The sequence below is a fragment of the Macaca fascicularis genome, chromosome 11, assembly GCF_037993035.2.
Source record: "Macaca fascicularis isolate 582-1 chromosome 11, T2T-MFA8v1.1".
Taxonomy (NCBI): Eukaryota; Metazoa; Chordata; class Mammalia; order Primates; family Cercopithecidae; genus Macaca; species Macaca fascicularis.
In genome coordinates, this window is record NC_088385.1 from 126042760 (window position 1) to 126058147 (window position 15388).

The following is a 15388-nucleotide window of genomic DNA, read 5'->3' on the forward strand; positions in this document are numbered from 1 at the left end:
GTACTAGGATTACAGGCATGAGTCACCATGCCTGGTGGCTGACTACTTTGTTGACTACTCATTATATGCAGCCATCAGGTTACGTTTCTTACATATATAAGCTTAATTGATCATTAATAATTCTATGAAAGGTACTTACATTACCCCGTCCTTCAGATGAGGAAACTGAGGCACAGAGCAGTCAAGCCATTTGCCTAAGACACCCAGCTAATAAGTGCAGAGCTGAGATTAAAATCCAGTTCCACGTGGGTCTAATTAGATGGTAGGTTGGAGTCACACCTCTAAATTAATATGACTTTGATTGGGCCCCTTAACTTGTGGATGCCTCAGTTTCCCCATTTGTCCAGTGAGGATAATAGGCCTTCATTAATCTTACAGAGATATTCTGAAGATTCAGTGAAATGGTGAGTAGGAAAGTACTTCTCACAACTTACCCGTATAAATCATTTTTTACATAAGTTACATAATATCAATAGCATTTCAATTTCAAGAATAAAACGATGAGCCCTGCAGGTTTAAATGACAGCCCTGCAATATGGATCCCATGGACATTTCAAAGTTGCACTCTGTATTGAAAAGCAGAGTCAGGTGATAAGGTAAGGCCCGTATCTAGGCCAAGATCTCTGATTTCTTTAGCTTTTGTAGGATGTCATTGTAGTTTTAGAGAGATCTGCTGTGGAATGGGTACAAATGGAGAACAACCAGTGCCCCACTTGAGTTTTGATTGGAAATCAGGTAGCGTTGAGACTCCTGCTTTTAGAGAGGGAATAGTGGGACAGAGGTGATTAGATGCTCTGGATAGTGGTCAGAGAGTGATGAGGATTCTCAGTGAAAGCGGGAGGATGCCTGCTGTCTACAAATAACAATCTGAGCTCAATCTTCTCAGCACGGCTTCTTCCTACCAGGGGCCTTGCTTTAAGGTGGTGGGGAGAGGGTGGCAACAAATCTCTCCAGGACCCTGTGTCTCTTGGGAACTTTAATGTCATTTGTGGCCATGGAACCAACTTCACGAGCTAAGAATGACCTTGGAAATCACTCAGTTCAATGCCTCCATTTGGCAGATGACAAGAGTCTTAGAAAGACTCCAAGACTTTCCCAAGAACACGCAGACAGTGGCAGAGCTAAGAACAAGAACTCAAGTCTCCAGACTCCCAGGTCAGTGTTCTTTTCATCTGACTAGCTGCCCTATAATGCAGTTTGAATCCCAGGTTGAGGAAGCAGGTTATACAGCGAGGTGGGTGGGCTAAAGAAAGCTGCAGGCAGACCTGGTGGGACAGGAAAGGAGGAGGGGTCAGAGGGTGGGCAAAAAAGAAAAGGAGGAGAAAGAGGAGACACGTGGAAGGAACGGAGAGGCAGCAACAGAGAAACAAGATTTGCAATAAATAGGAGAAATGCTGCGGAAATTACTTGGTGAATGGTATTTAACTGGTTTATTAGTGTAATTCAGTTGCAGTTTGATTTGATTCAAACTTCTAATATGTGTGATCCACCATCCACCAAGGACACTTCCAGCCTTACACAAGCAGCAGAAAATGGCAGATCTGAGAGGAAGACGGGGTGGTAGACAATGGAAGATGAAAGATAAGGAGAAAAGAGGAGAGAGCAAGAGGGGATGAGAGGAGAAAGGGAAAGAAAGAGAAAAGAAAGAAGAGGAAAGAAGGGCAGGAAGAGGGAGGGAAGGAAGTGAGAATGGCGGACAGGATATTGGAGATGGAGAAAGAGAAGAGAGGAGAAAGAAACGAGGAGGAAAAGAAGATAAGGAACAAGAAAGAGAGCCAGAAACGGGGGCATGTGATAGAGTGACTATGAGAGGCATGAGAGGGAAAGCAGGGAGCCAGGAGAGATCGAGAGAGATGAGGGAAAGTATAAATACAGCAAAGAGGCTGGCGAGGCTGCAGAGAAATAAGAACGCTTTTACACTGTTGGTGGGAGTGTAAATTAGTTCCACCATTGTGGGAGACAGTGTGGCGATTCCTCAAAGATCTAGAGACAGAAATACCATTTGACCCAGCAATCCCATTACTGGGTATATGTCCAAAGGAATATAAATCATTCTATATAAAGATACGTGCATGTGTATGTTCATTGCAGCACAATTCACAATAGCAAAGACAGAAAATGAACCCAGATGCCCATCAATGATAGACTGGATAAAGCAAATGTGTACATATACACCACAGAACACTATGCAGCCTTAAAAAGGAATGAGATCATGTTTTTTGCAGGGCTGTGGATGGAGCTGGGAGCCATTATCCTCAGCAAACTCATGCAAGAACAGAAAACCAAACACCTCGTGTTCTCACTTCTAAGTGGGAGCTGAACAATGAGAACACATGGACACAGAGAGGGGAACAACATACGCTGGGGCCTGTTGGGGTGGGGGAGGGAGAGCAGCAGGATAAATAGCTAATGTATGCAGGGCTTAATATCTAGGTGATGGGTTGATCTTTGCAGCAAGTCACCAAGGCATATGTTTACCTATGTAACAAAACTGCATGTCCTGCACATGTATCCCAGGACTTAATATAATAAAATAAAATTTAAAAATAAATAAATACACAAATACAGCAAAAAGACGTTTAGGAAGACCTGGGAGACCAAGGAAGTCAGCAGGGCACAGAGCAATAGATGTGGAGAGACAAAAACAAAGAAAGGACAAAGGAAAAAGAAAGAGCATGGGGAGAGAAGAAAAGAGCATAGGGGAACAATGAGTCGCAAACACATACACGCACACGCATACACACACACATACACACACACACACACACACACACATCCTGGGCATCTTCTCCTGATGCCCTTGAGGACCCATTGGCTGAACATTCCCTGGACTTTTTTTTTTTTTTCAGTAGATACGGGGTTTCTCCATGTTGGTCAGGCTGGTCTCGAACTTCTGACATCAGGTAATCCACCTGCTTTGGCCTCCCAAAATGCTGGGATTACTGGCGTGAGCCACTGCACCTGACCCATTCCCTGTACTTATAACACTAGGGTGGCACCAGGACCCCGCCACCCTCCAGGTTATTTTCCAACCCAGGAAGACTTTCTACGTCAGTGGTGCTATTCCCTCCTCAAACCCTCTGGTGACAGGGGCGGTCCTTAGATGCAGCTCCTGATGGGTACCTTGGGAGATGAGGAGGGTGGGCTTCAGCAGGTACAGACAGTAGCATTTCAGAGCTGCACAGGCCCAGAGTTTTTATTAAAGCTAATCCTCTTCCTTTCACAGACAGGGAGACAGGACTCTGGGGAGGAGAATGGAGTCAGAGGCAGGGCTTCCTAAGCCATGTGTCCTGCCTCCCAAAGCCCCCACAGCAAGCTCTTGGTATAGTGCCATGCCATGGTTATAGGCACAAGCTTTAGACCCAAACAGATCCAGCTGTGTAGACTTGGCCAAGTCCTTTAGGCTCTCTGATCCTCACTTTCTGCAAAATGTAGATTGAGACAGTTCTTAGGTCATAAGGCTGCTGGGAGGAACCAGAGAGATAAAAATATGTGGAAAATATCTAGAAAAAAACAGCCTGGCACATACAAAGTGCTTGATATATTATGATTTTTACTATTAATAAAAGAAGGCACCTGAGAGCCCCAATGGAGTTGGAGGCAGAGTTCTCCTCAGCTAAAATTTGGAAAGGGCAATGGGGGCATAGTGGATATGAATGTGAACTCTAGGCATCAGAATGCCTGGGTTTGGTTCCCAGCTCTGCCACCGAGTGACCTTGAACAAGTTAATGACCTTGCTGTGCCTCAGTTTCTTCAGCTGTGAAACGAGAATGAATCTAATTCCTACCTCACTGGATTCTTCACAAGAATCAATTAATACATACTTAGAATGGGGTCTGACACCCAGTAGGTGTTAGATGCACGGTAGCTGTCACTGTTAGTACCATCACTGGGCTCAGCTATATGAATGTGGAGACCGAGATCCAAAAGGTGGACACGCCCAAGGTCACATGCAGTTAGTGCAAAGCTGGGATTTGAACTCAGATCTACTTGTAGGCTCAAGACTTCCCAAGACTACAGAATCCCTGTTCAGAAATCTTTCCACATTGCCACACTTTCCCAAGAGGAAGACCCACCCCCGCCCCTTCCCCACAGCCAACACCACACGTCTTGTTCCTTCTGACTTAAATTTTAACCGTATCTTTGATGAAAATGTCTCCCTTCCATAAGGAGAAAGGGCAGAGTGTGTTATAATGAAGACTTAGGAACTCCCAGGGCTTTGTCTCTGCCCCTATGCCCCACACTCCCCTTCCCCACCCAGACCCCCTACACACACCCTGCTTCTCCGTCTGTAATTACAGAAGCCAACTCCATGTGACTGGTGGTAATTGGTTGGGAACCCTGGCTAGATTTGTCTCTAATGCCGATTCCAGGGACCTGTAATTTTCATCAGCATCGCGTGATTTTTTATGGAACCGTAAGATGCACGGCACAGCTAACGAGTTGTAATTCTGAAGAGCTTCTGCCTTGATTGGGACTAATTATTTTTATAAAAAAAATAATTAGGCCAGGCACGATGGCTCACACCTGTAATCCCAGCACTTCGGAAGGCCAAGGTGGGCGAATCACGAGGTCAGCAGATCAAGACCTGCCTGGCCAATATGGTGAAACCCCCTCTCTACTAAAATACAAAAAATTAGCCAGGCGTGGTGGCGTGCACTTGTAGTCCCAGCTACTTGGGAGGCTGAGGCAGGGGAATCGCTTGAACGAGGAAGGCGGAGGTTGCACTGAGCCGAGATTGCTCCGCTGCACTCCAGCCTGGCGACAGAGCGAGACTCCATCTCAAAATAATAATAATAAAATTTAAAAATAATAATAATAATAAATTAACAATCCCAGCAACCCACCGATGGGGAAAGGAGGCCTGCTTTGTGCACCATTGTATCCCAGGGCTGGTTTTCAGAACCTTTTGATCTCTTCTCAGCCTGGGACTGAGCAGAGTGAAGACGAGCAGTGGTGCCATCTTCGCCCTCATCAAAGAGCTTTTGCAATGGGCCCCTAGGAGCAGGAGGAGGAAAGTCCAAGTCTGACCTCAGCCAAGAAAAAGAGATCTCTTGGCCTCTATCCACACTGAAACTCACCCAGATAATCTGGGAGCTAGAAGGGACCCTGGAGCTCTGAAATAAGTCTGGCAGTCTGGGTTTGGATTCCAACTATCTAACCTTGACTTCTCTGCATTTTGGGTTGTTAGCGGGCCCTGGAAGAATTTTGTATGGATTAAATGAGAAAACCTGTGAAAGAAACATCTAGAGCTTAATGGAGACATCTGGTAAATGATTTTTATACTTGATTCACAGTTTAACGTCCTCAAAAATGCCCAGAGAAGGGAGAGTGTTTATCTAAGGACACACAGTTTGCAGCAAAACCAGAATCAGAACCCAGGTATTTTGAGGCCTCTGTGTTGCTATTTTGTGTTTGTGTGTTTGCTTTCAATTTCACCATGGTGAACTCTCCATTATCCAATCTCTCTGAAATATCTTGAACACTGATGATATGGCCCTTATTTAGCCTGAATTATCTGGATACAATTTGGTCTTCCATTTCACAGGTGTAAGGAAGCAGCACAGTCTGGAGCATAAAAATGTATGGACTCTGTTTTCACACAGTTCAGTGTTTTATGGCTTAGCTACACCATTTCCTTGCTGGATAATCTTGGGAAAATCTCTGAAACGGTGCTCAGTTTCCTTATCTTTAAAATAGAAATAATAATGAAATTTACCACAAATTTTATAAGATAATGAGCATAAAGTGACATTTAACAAGCATGTACATTTGTCAGCTAATGCCACAATAATGCTGTGTAACAAACCACATCCAAACTCAATGTTTTAAAAGATTAATCATTTATTTTATTATTAACTTTTTAATTTTTTTAAATTTCAATAGGTTTTTGGGGAGCAGGTGGGTGTTTGGTTACATGAATAAGTTCTTTAGCAGTGACTTCTGAGATTTTGGTGCACCCATCACAGGAGCAGCGTACACTGTATCCAACATGTAGTCTTTTATCCCTCACCCACCTCCCACCCTTTCTCCCCAAGTCCCCAAAGTCCATTGTATCATTCTTATGCCTTTGTGTCCTCATAGTTAAGCTCGCATTTATGAGTTAAAACATTTATCATTTATTCTCACTTGTGCAACTGCAGTTAGTTTATCTAGGCTGAGCCCAGCTGGACTTTGGTTTAGATCTGTTTTAAATGCACTCATTTCCTTGGTCCAGTGGTGACCCGGACAAGTTCCATGTGATGGTAGAAGTGCAGAACAGGCAAGTGGGAAAACACAGTCTTTCTTACGGCCTAAGCCTGGAGCTGGCACAGTTATTCTTTCCCTTCTGCATTGGCTGGAGCAGGTCACATGACCAAACCCAATACTGATGGGTGGACAAATAAGCCTACCCCTAGTAGGAAGAACTGCAGTCATATGACAAAGGGCATGGAAGACATATGACAAGGAAGCAGAACAGAGAACCATAATGCAACCTACTACAATACACAATCGATGCTAGCAGTTCTTATAAGAGACAAATGTTGCAACTCTAGATCTTGAGATAGAATTCTGCCTTCTGTGTGCATGCTACTTGGCAGTTTTCAGAGTTTTCCTCTCTCAAATATTCTTTTATGTTGTCCCCACTGCAACCCTCTGAAGCAAGAATTAGAACCCCTGTTTTACAGTGGGGACACTGGATCTCAGGGTGATAATGGAGCTTGCTCCAGACCACAGCTGGAGAGGGTGGTAAAGCCAAGACCCGGCTCTGGGTCTCCCTAACCCAGTCCCAAATCAGGGGTGAGTCCATGAGTCCAAATGAAGGGAAATAATTCCTGGTGGCCTTTGCCTTTCTTCTTCTTCCTAAAATCAAATCATCAAGACATATTTAGCGAGCCCATGTGATGGAGGTGAAGGAGCTAGATAACACAGTGAGAATAAACATAAATTGTGAGCTCTGGGAAATATTCTCATCACTTGCCTGGAGTAGAGTTTTCCGAGTCCTTCCTAGTGTTTAAGAGCATGGGGAACCTGAGGTAGGGAAAGTCGGGTTCAAATCCTGCCACCAGCTCCCATTCATTGTTTACACCTGGACGTTTGAATTCTCTGAGCCTTGGTTTCCTTACCTGTAAAATAAGGATAATAATAGTAGCAATTGCAGGCTCGGTGCAGTGGCCTATAATCTCAGCACTTTGGGAGGCCGAGGTGGGGCTGATCGCTTGAGGTCAGGAGTTCGAGACCAGCCTGGCCAACATGGAGAAACCCTTTCTCTATTAAAAATACAAACATTAGTCTGGCATGGTAGCGCTTGCCTGTAGTCTGAGTACTCAGGAGGCTGAGGCAAGAGAATCACTTGAACCCAGGAGGCAGAGGCTGCAGTGAGCTGAGATCACACCACTGTGCTCCAGCCTGGGTGACAGAGTGAGACTCTGTCTCAATAATAATAATAATAACAGCAATTGCATCAAGAAGTTGTGAGGACAGATTCATTCGTTCAAGACATATTTATTGGATACCTACTGTGTGCCAGACACTGTTCTAGGTGCTATAGATGTAGCAGTAAATACAGGAAAGCCTTTGCACTTATGAAGCTTAAATTTTTGTGGAAGAAGACAGGCTATAGACAGATACACAAGCAAATACACAGGAGAAAAATGACACATGGTAAGGGGGATAGGGAAAGCCTGGCATTGGGCAGGGGTCCCAGGTTATTTTTTTACATCTGGTGTTTAAGAATCTCACTGATGAAGTCGCGCTTGAGCAAAGAGTCAAAAGAAGTGTGGAAACAATCCAGGGGACATCTGGGCGAAGAGTATCCCAGGCACAGGCAAAAGCCTGGTGGTGGGTGTATACTTGGCCTGTGTCATTGGAGCAATTTGAGAGAAGAGGAAAGTGATAAAATGAAATTAGAGAAATAACAGGGAGCCAATTCGTACAGCAATTTTTTTTCTCTATGAGCAGGCCTTGGCTTTGTAATTTGAGTGAGATAGGAAGCCTCGGTTTGAGAAGAGGACTGACATGATCCGACTTCCGTTTGAAAGGATCACTCTGGCTATGGGGCAGAGAGTAGCTTTAAGGGAACTAGGGTATGAATTTAAGGAGATAATGCATGTGGAGTCTTAATACAGAGTCTGATCAGTAGTGTATTCATCTTCTAGAACTACCATGACAAAATGCCACAGACTGAGTGTCTTAAACAGTAACAATTTATTTTCTCATTGTTTTGAAGCCTGGAAGTTCAAGGTCAAGGTGTCAGTAGGTTTGGTTTCTTCTGAGGTCTCTTTGGCTTACAGATGGCTGCCTCACTCTAGGTCTTTACATCATCTTCTTTTTATACATATCTGTGTTCTAATCTCCTACTGGATTAGGGCCCACCCATAGGACCTCATTCTACCTCAATTACCTTTTCAAAGGTCCTATTTTCAAATACAATCATATTCTGAGGTACTGAGGGTTAGGACTTCAATATATGAATTTTGGAGAGACAGAATTCAGCCCCAAACAAGTAGTAATCTAATTATTATTGTCATTATTATCCTTATGCTCCATCTAGGAGCTCTCTTGTCTGGGCCAATCGTGCACTCTTCATACGTGAACAATACCTCCCAGACAGTGACAGCAACCCTCTCCCACAATCTTTAGTCAACAATTATTTATTAAGCACGTACTCTGTGCCAGGTACTGAGCAAGGACAGCAAGGACGCTCACTTGTCCTTGGCATGACAGTTTTCAGCACCTTCACCATATTTAACAGAGTTCTGGATCTGTTCTGGATTTGTTTGATCTCCTTTCAAGAAGTAGTTGTGATCACCTACATGTGCCAGGTTCTAGTGACGATAATGATGAACAAGACAGGGCTCTGCTTTCAAGGGGTTCTTGGGGATTTTGCTCAGCATAGCATAACATAGCATAAACAAACAAAAAAAAAACCGCATAAACAAATCCATCCTGATGCATCAGTGAGTGTTCATAAATTTTCCTCTTGAGGTAATACGTGTGCCTTTTAGAGACCTTGCAGTTCAATGGGGTGCATGTGGTGGAACTTGCAGCAGAGTGACAGGCCTTTAGGGGAGGTATCTTTTGTTGTGAAAACTCAAAGCACACAGTGCCTTGTATCCTAGCTTACTTGCTAGTGTCTAACAGTTTGGTGAGAACAAGAGCCATGTCTGCCACTTTCCACTGTATATCCAGTGTGTGGGATCTTGGTTGGCACCTAATAGGTATTCAACAAACATTTGTTGACTGAATAGATGGACCTCAAACTATGTTATCTAGAACTGTGCTGTCCAATATGGTACCCATCTGTGGCTATTTATAAATTAAATATTTATTATTACATGTATTATTTATTTAATATTAATTTATTATTAACATTTAAAATTAATTTTCTAAGTCACCCTAGCCACATCCCAACTGCTCAGTAGCCACCTGTGGCTCCCATATTGGACAGACAGATACAAGACGCAGACCATCTCTATCATCATAGAAAGGTTGCAGAGCCAGAACAGTGGTTCTCAACCAGGAGCAATTTTTTCCTCCAAGAGAATTTGGTAGTGGTTGGAGGTGTTTCTGGTTGTCACAAATGAGGGATTGCTACTGGTGTCTGCTGGATAGAAGCTGGGGATGCTACTAAACATCTACAGTGCATAGGACAGACCCCCAATAGTGCCATGGTTGAAAAACTATGTTGTAGATGATCAGCCTCCAGGAGAGCCCAAGGATTTCTACCTGAAGCATTGGTATTTACATAAGACTGTGATGCTGTTTTGTGGGTGACAGCTCACATATTTACAACACTCAACAGTTCACAAAGTTGAGCCATCCAATGTAATCCTCCCAACACTGGGAGAAAAATAAACTCTCCTACTCTATCAGGGAAAAGAAGCAAGGCTCAGAGATGTGTCTTAGAGGGCGCTGAAATGGAACTCAAGTGTGCAAGTTACAGGGAAGCTGCTTTTTTCTTAGTTAAGGAAGAATTTTTCCAAATATTAGAGATTTCTGAAAGTGGAGGGAATGAATCTTCTCTTATTGAAAGTACTCTAAGATTATTCCATGGGGCTGTATTTCTCAAAGTACCCACTAGATTACAAAAGAAAAGTTCCATGAACCCAAATGTCTAAGAAAGACTACACAATACTTTCCCTTCCTTGGCCTTCATGTTGCACTGAATGTATTAAAGGAACTAATAAGTCCTGCAGCAGCAAAATTTGGTTCTTTTGTTTAATCCCATGTTTCTTAATCTCATTTGAGTACACAATCCCATCCCCACTCCATGATAGAGGAGCAAGCAACGATTAACGTATGGTAGAACTGATGTTTGGTGGAGCACATTGTGGTAAATGCTGCTTTACAGCATCGTCAGACATGGCAGGTAATATCAAACAATCTTTCTGTCTTCTTGGCCCATCTGCACTTCCATTACTATCTAGGTAACCACAGGCAAGTTTTGGTATTTGGTGAGAAACATTAAGAGTGTCTGGATTTGAGCTAAATGACTTACCCATGGCCACACAGCTAGAGTGGACCATTTTAGAGTTTCGCTGGCATTTATTTATCATTTTCCTCTTCCTACCTCTTGGGAGTCTATTTGGATCAGTGTGAAGTCTTTCTCCTCAAGAGGCTGAATCAGATGCAATGCGCCCAATTCATCTGCTTGATGCCACACCCCGAAGGGGAATTACATCACCTGCTGTGTTTAGAATAATCACCGTGGCAACTGTGGCTGCTCTGGTGGATGTGGATGGTTCCCATGTAGCCGCGATGGGTGCTGGCTCATACGAGAGAGAGACGGGTAGTGGGTTTCCACTGCTAAGGACCCTTAGTTTTCATGTATGTCTGTCTGGTGATAATTGGGTGGGTGGATATGTCAATATGCAATTTGGTGTTTCCAAGACTCACCTGGGAAAGACATATGTAAACTGTAAACTTTTCCAACCAAGTACCAGCATAGAGATTACCTAGGATGTTTAACTGTTTGTTTGTTGTTTGTTTTGAGACTGAGTCTCGCCAGGCTGGAGTGCCGTGGCGCAATCTTGGCTCACTGCAAGCTCTGCCTCCCAGGTTCATGCCATTCTCCTGCTTCAGCCTCCCAAGTAGCTGGGACTACAGGTGCCCGCCACCACGCCCAGCTAATTTTTTGTATTTTTAGTAGAGACGCGGTTTCACCGTGTTAGCCAGGATGGTCTCGATCTCCTGACCTTGTGATAGGCCCGCCTCAGCCTCCTAAAGTTCTTGGATTACAGGTGTGAGCCACCGCGCCCAGCCTAGGATGTTTAACTGTTGAGAGACAGAGGGGACATAGTGTGGCATAGGAAAAGAAGGTCCTTCGGTAATAAATAAATTGGAGATTGGAGTGCTACGTTTTTCAAATTTCTGTATCCAAATTATTATTTGCCTGAGAGATTTGAGGTGGCAGCACAGAAACAGAATGAAATTTCGTGGAATCTCATGGTGAGAAAGTGATTGTTCTTTCAATTCACTTTCTCTCCTTCCAGTTGTCAGAGTTGTCTCAGTTTGGGGCTACTATGTTTTTAACACCTCTCAACACTTGCTAATCATCCCTTTTTTTAACAAAAGAGGGAGCAGCTGTCAGGCTCAGAGACTGGGGTGACTAGCAGTGTATAGCTGAAATTTAATAATGTTCTCTTGTTTTCATTTGTATCTATTTTAAGGCCTTCATCTATTTGTAAATAGGACACTTATTTTCCATTTACAATTGTAATACGAAGCTTCCTTTTTAAGTATATGCATTAAGTTAAAAAGTAAGCCAATTGCAAAAATAATAATAAGCAAATAATAGTATGGGAGACACATGCATAAATGCACAGCAAATCATTATTGGTCTTGTGTGGGCAGCTGAGGCTTAAGAAACATTCTGTGGGAGACATGGCTTAGGAGGAAGGAGACCTGGGTTAAAAGCCAGCTCTATCATGCACTGTGTTGCCTTGAGAAAGGCTTGTGACTCTCTGAGTCTGTTTTGGTGTCAATTAAATGCAGATAATAAATTTCCTATCTTATCACATAATCAATGTGAAATAATTATATAAAGCACATAGTAGGGACTCAACAAGTGAAAACATCCGCTGTGCGCATGTTGTGACTAACATATCCATTTGTACAAATGGCGCCTCTAAGGGTCCCATGTTTGGGGTAAAACAGCCTTCCTTGTGATCAAAATCCCAACAGTAGTTTTTTTCTTCAACTTTTGTAGGTATGTAGTAGGGGTATATGTTTATGAGATATTTTGATACAGACATGCAAAACGTAATTATCACATCATGGAGAATGCAGTATCCATTCCCTTAAGCATTTATGCTTTGTGTTACAAACTATCCAATTAAACTCTTTTATTTTTAAATGTACCATTAAGTTAATATTGGCTATAGTCACCCCATTGTGCTGTCAAATAGTAGATCTCATTCATTCTTTCTATTTTTTGTACCCATTAACCACCCCCACCTCCCCACTACCAACCTCCCCACTACCTTTCCCATCTGCTGGTAACCATCCTTCTACTCTTTATGTCCATGAGTTCAATTGTGTTTACTTTTAGATCTCACAAACAAGTGAGAACATGCAGTTTGTCTTTCTGTGCCTGGCCTATTTCACTTAACTTGATGATCTCCAGTTCCATTTATGTTGTGGCAATGATGGGATCTCATTCTTTTTATGGTTTAATAGTATTCCTTTGTGTATATGTACCACATTTTATTTACCCATCCATGTAACAGTAACACTTTTTGAGCACTCACTCTGTGCCAGATGCTGTTATAATCTTTAGATATGTATATTATCTCATTTAACATCCTCGGTGATTCAGTGAGGTGGGGAATATTATTATCCCACTTCACAGATGAGGCAGAGGGAGCTAGGGTAACTTACCAAAATCAAACAACTGGAAAGTGGAAAAGGCAGACCTCAAATTAAGTCTGTCAAATTCCAGTGTGCATGCACTTAACCATTCTCAGAAACCAGACTTTCCTACATTTTGTGGACCTACAGCAAAGTTTGGTTGTTGATGATGAGTGTGATTGTATTAGTTAGGAGTCCTTTACATACCAGGGATATAAGCCACACAAAGCTGGATCCAATAATAAAGGGGATGTATTGGTTCTCATACACGAAAAGTTGAATGGCTTTAGGTCCAGATAGATCCAGGAGCTTGAGCAATGTCATCCCTGTATCCATTTCTTGACACTTTTCTCCATGGTGTTGATTCCCTTCTTAGGCAGCTGTCCCTTGGGGTGGCAAGAGTGCTACCAGAGCACCACACTTTTATCCTTTTTTAGCAACCTGTAGCAAAGGATAGTGACAGTTTCTTCCTAATAGTTTCAATACAAGTTCCAGAATTGAGTCTCACTGGCTCTGGTTGTCCTGGCTTTGATAGGTGCTCATCTCTGAACCAACCACTGTGGCCAGGTGCATGTGATGCTTAAAATGACCAGGGCGGGGTCATGCCCCTCTCTGGAACTGGGGTGAAGCCACCTCTGCTTGCATCAGATAGACTGAAAGTAGAGAAGGGGCTGGTTCCTCAGAGAAGAATCTGCTGCTTGTCATAACAAGACAGAATGGATGCTCAGCAGGGAAATTCATGCCCTCTGTGAAATCTTATTTTTAATCTTCATTGAGAAGATTCATGGGCTACACAGGAGGGAACAGACTGGAGTTTCGTCACTTCTCTCCTACTGGTTTGCTCTATGACAGACAACCCAATAAACTCTAGTGGGTCTCAGTGTCTTCAGCTGCTACACGGGGCCAGTAACTCCTTCCCCACATGCTTTACAAGACTATTCTAAAAAGCACATGTCAATGATGTTATTTATAAATGTAATTAACATTGTGGCTTTTTTCCCCTCCAGAGTTTCCATAAGAAACATATTTTAGTTCAGGGTTTTTTTTCCTAGTGGCAAGTACCACTCTCAAAATCCCAGTTTAGTCAGCCTCTGCTGGATTTTGAAGACCTGCCTTTATTCCTCCCCGCAAGACTGAAATGCCACACATTTGGTATGGACTCAATAGCAGTTTCAAAGACGGTATGCTATATGCCAAGCACTGTGCTGGATATTCTTATATGCCACCTCATTTAGTGGTCAGATGACCCTGTTCTGTCATGAGTAATAACAGGGAGAGAGAATAACACAGGACAATTAACTCTGGAAAGCTGAGTTCAAATCCTGATTCTGCCTTGAGTAGCAGTGGGACCATGGCAAGTCACTTAACCTCCCTGAGCTTCAGTTTCCTCACCTGTGAAATGGGAGCAACACAGAAGCTATGTCATAAAGTTGTTGGGAGGATACAAGGACCTAATGAATGTAGTGGGCATCTGCCCAAGGTCAGAGAACAGGTGTAGGTGCCTGCCCTTTCTGCTTCTAGAACCCATGCTGTACTGCCTAACAATAGAACCAGATCTCTTCTGGGGCCATGTAGGGACGTCCTTTAGCTTCCACCAACTGCAGGGTCTCTGGGCCCCTCCAGTCTATCCAGATTTGCTCTGTACACCCTGGCTACAATTGCCTGCTGCAATGTCTTGAAATAACTCTGCTCTTCCGGCCAGCCCCCCTCTCAGCCTCCCTCCCACAAGGCCCAGAATAGCCATGTACATCCTGGCTCCAAAACAGCCTGCATGATGCTCCCTCCCCTTTGATAATAGCTCAGCTTTGTCTAAGTTCTGGCATCTCCAGGACCACAGTGCCTGGTGCAGCCACAGTGAGGCTTAAGTATGCTATGCTATCATGTGGAGATGTCCTTTGATGTCAGCTACAAGGAGATGTCACCTCATCATTTTACCTGGGTAAAACCACCTGGGTGGTTGGGGAGGCAGGAAATATGATGTTACCTCACTTTGCTGATGGAGAAACCAAAAGACTAGTGACAGGTCCATCGTGATGGTCCGGTGAAGCTTTACCATTGATTAAGAGAGCTTACATTTCTGTCTCACTTAGAATCTCTTTGCTGTGACCTGCAGAGACCCGGTGCCTGCCCACCTCTCTGATCTTACCTTCTGCCTCTCTTCTCCTTTCCCATTTTTCTCAAGTCTTTCTCGCCTCTTTTCAGTTTTTCAAACCCACTAAGCTTTCTGTCCCGCCTCAGGGCCTTTGCACATGCTGTTCTCTCGGCCTCGCTTGTTCTCATTCAACCTTCTTTTGCATGCATGGCTATTTTTTCTTGCCATTCAGATTTCAAGCAATTCCTTCCCAGTTGCTCACCCCTTCTTCCTTTGCTGCACATATCACAAATATAATTACACATATTTTTTCCCAGAACACTTATTTATTGACTGTCTGTCTCCCATGCTAAATTGTGAGCTCCATTATGGTAGAGACCTACCTGTCTTGTTCATTAAGTTTCTGCAGAGCCCACTACAGTACCTAAATCTTGGAATCTTTCTGGCAGTAAATATTTTTTAAGG

The 15388-nt window shown here is 43.4% G+C and overlaps 1 protein-coding gene across 2 annotated transcripts in view; it reads left to right on the top strand.

Annotated features, from left to right (window-relative positions):
- Positions 1-15388, top strand: part of SRRM4 (serine/arginine repetitive matrix 4) — a 177433-nt gene that overhangs the window by 58709 nt on the left and 103336 nt on the right. The gene's annotated exons all lie outside the window — the stretch shown is intronic.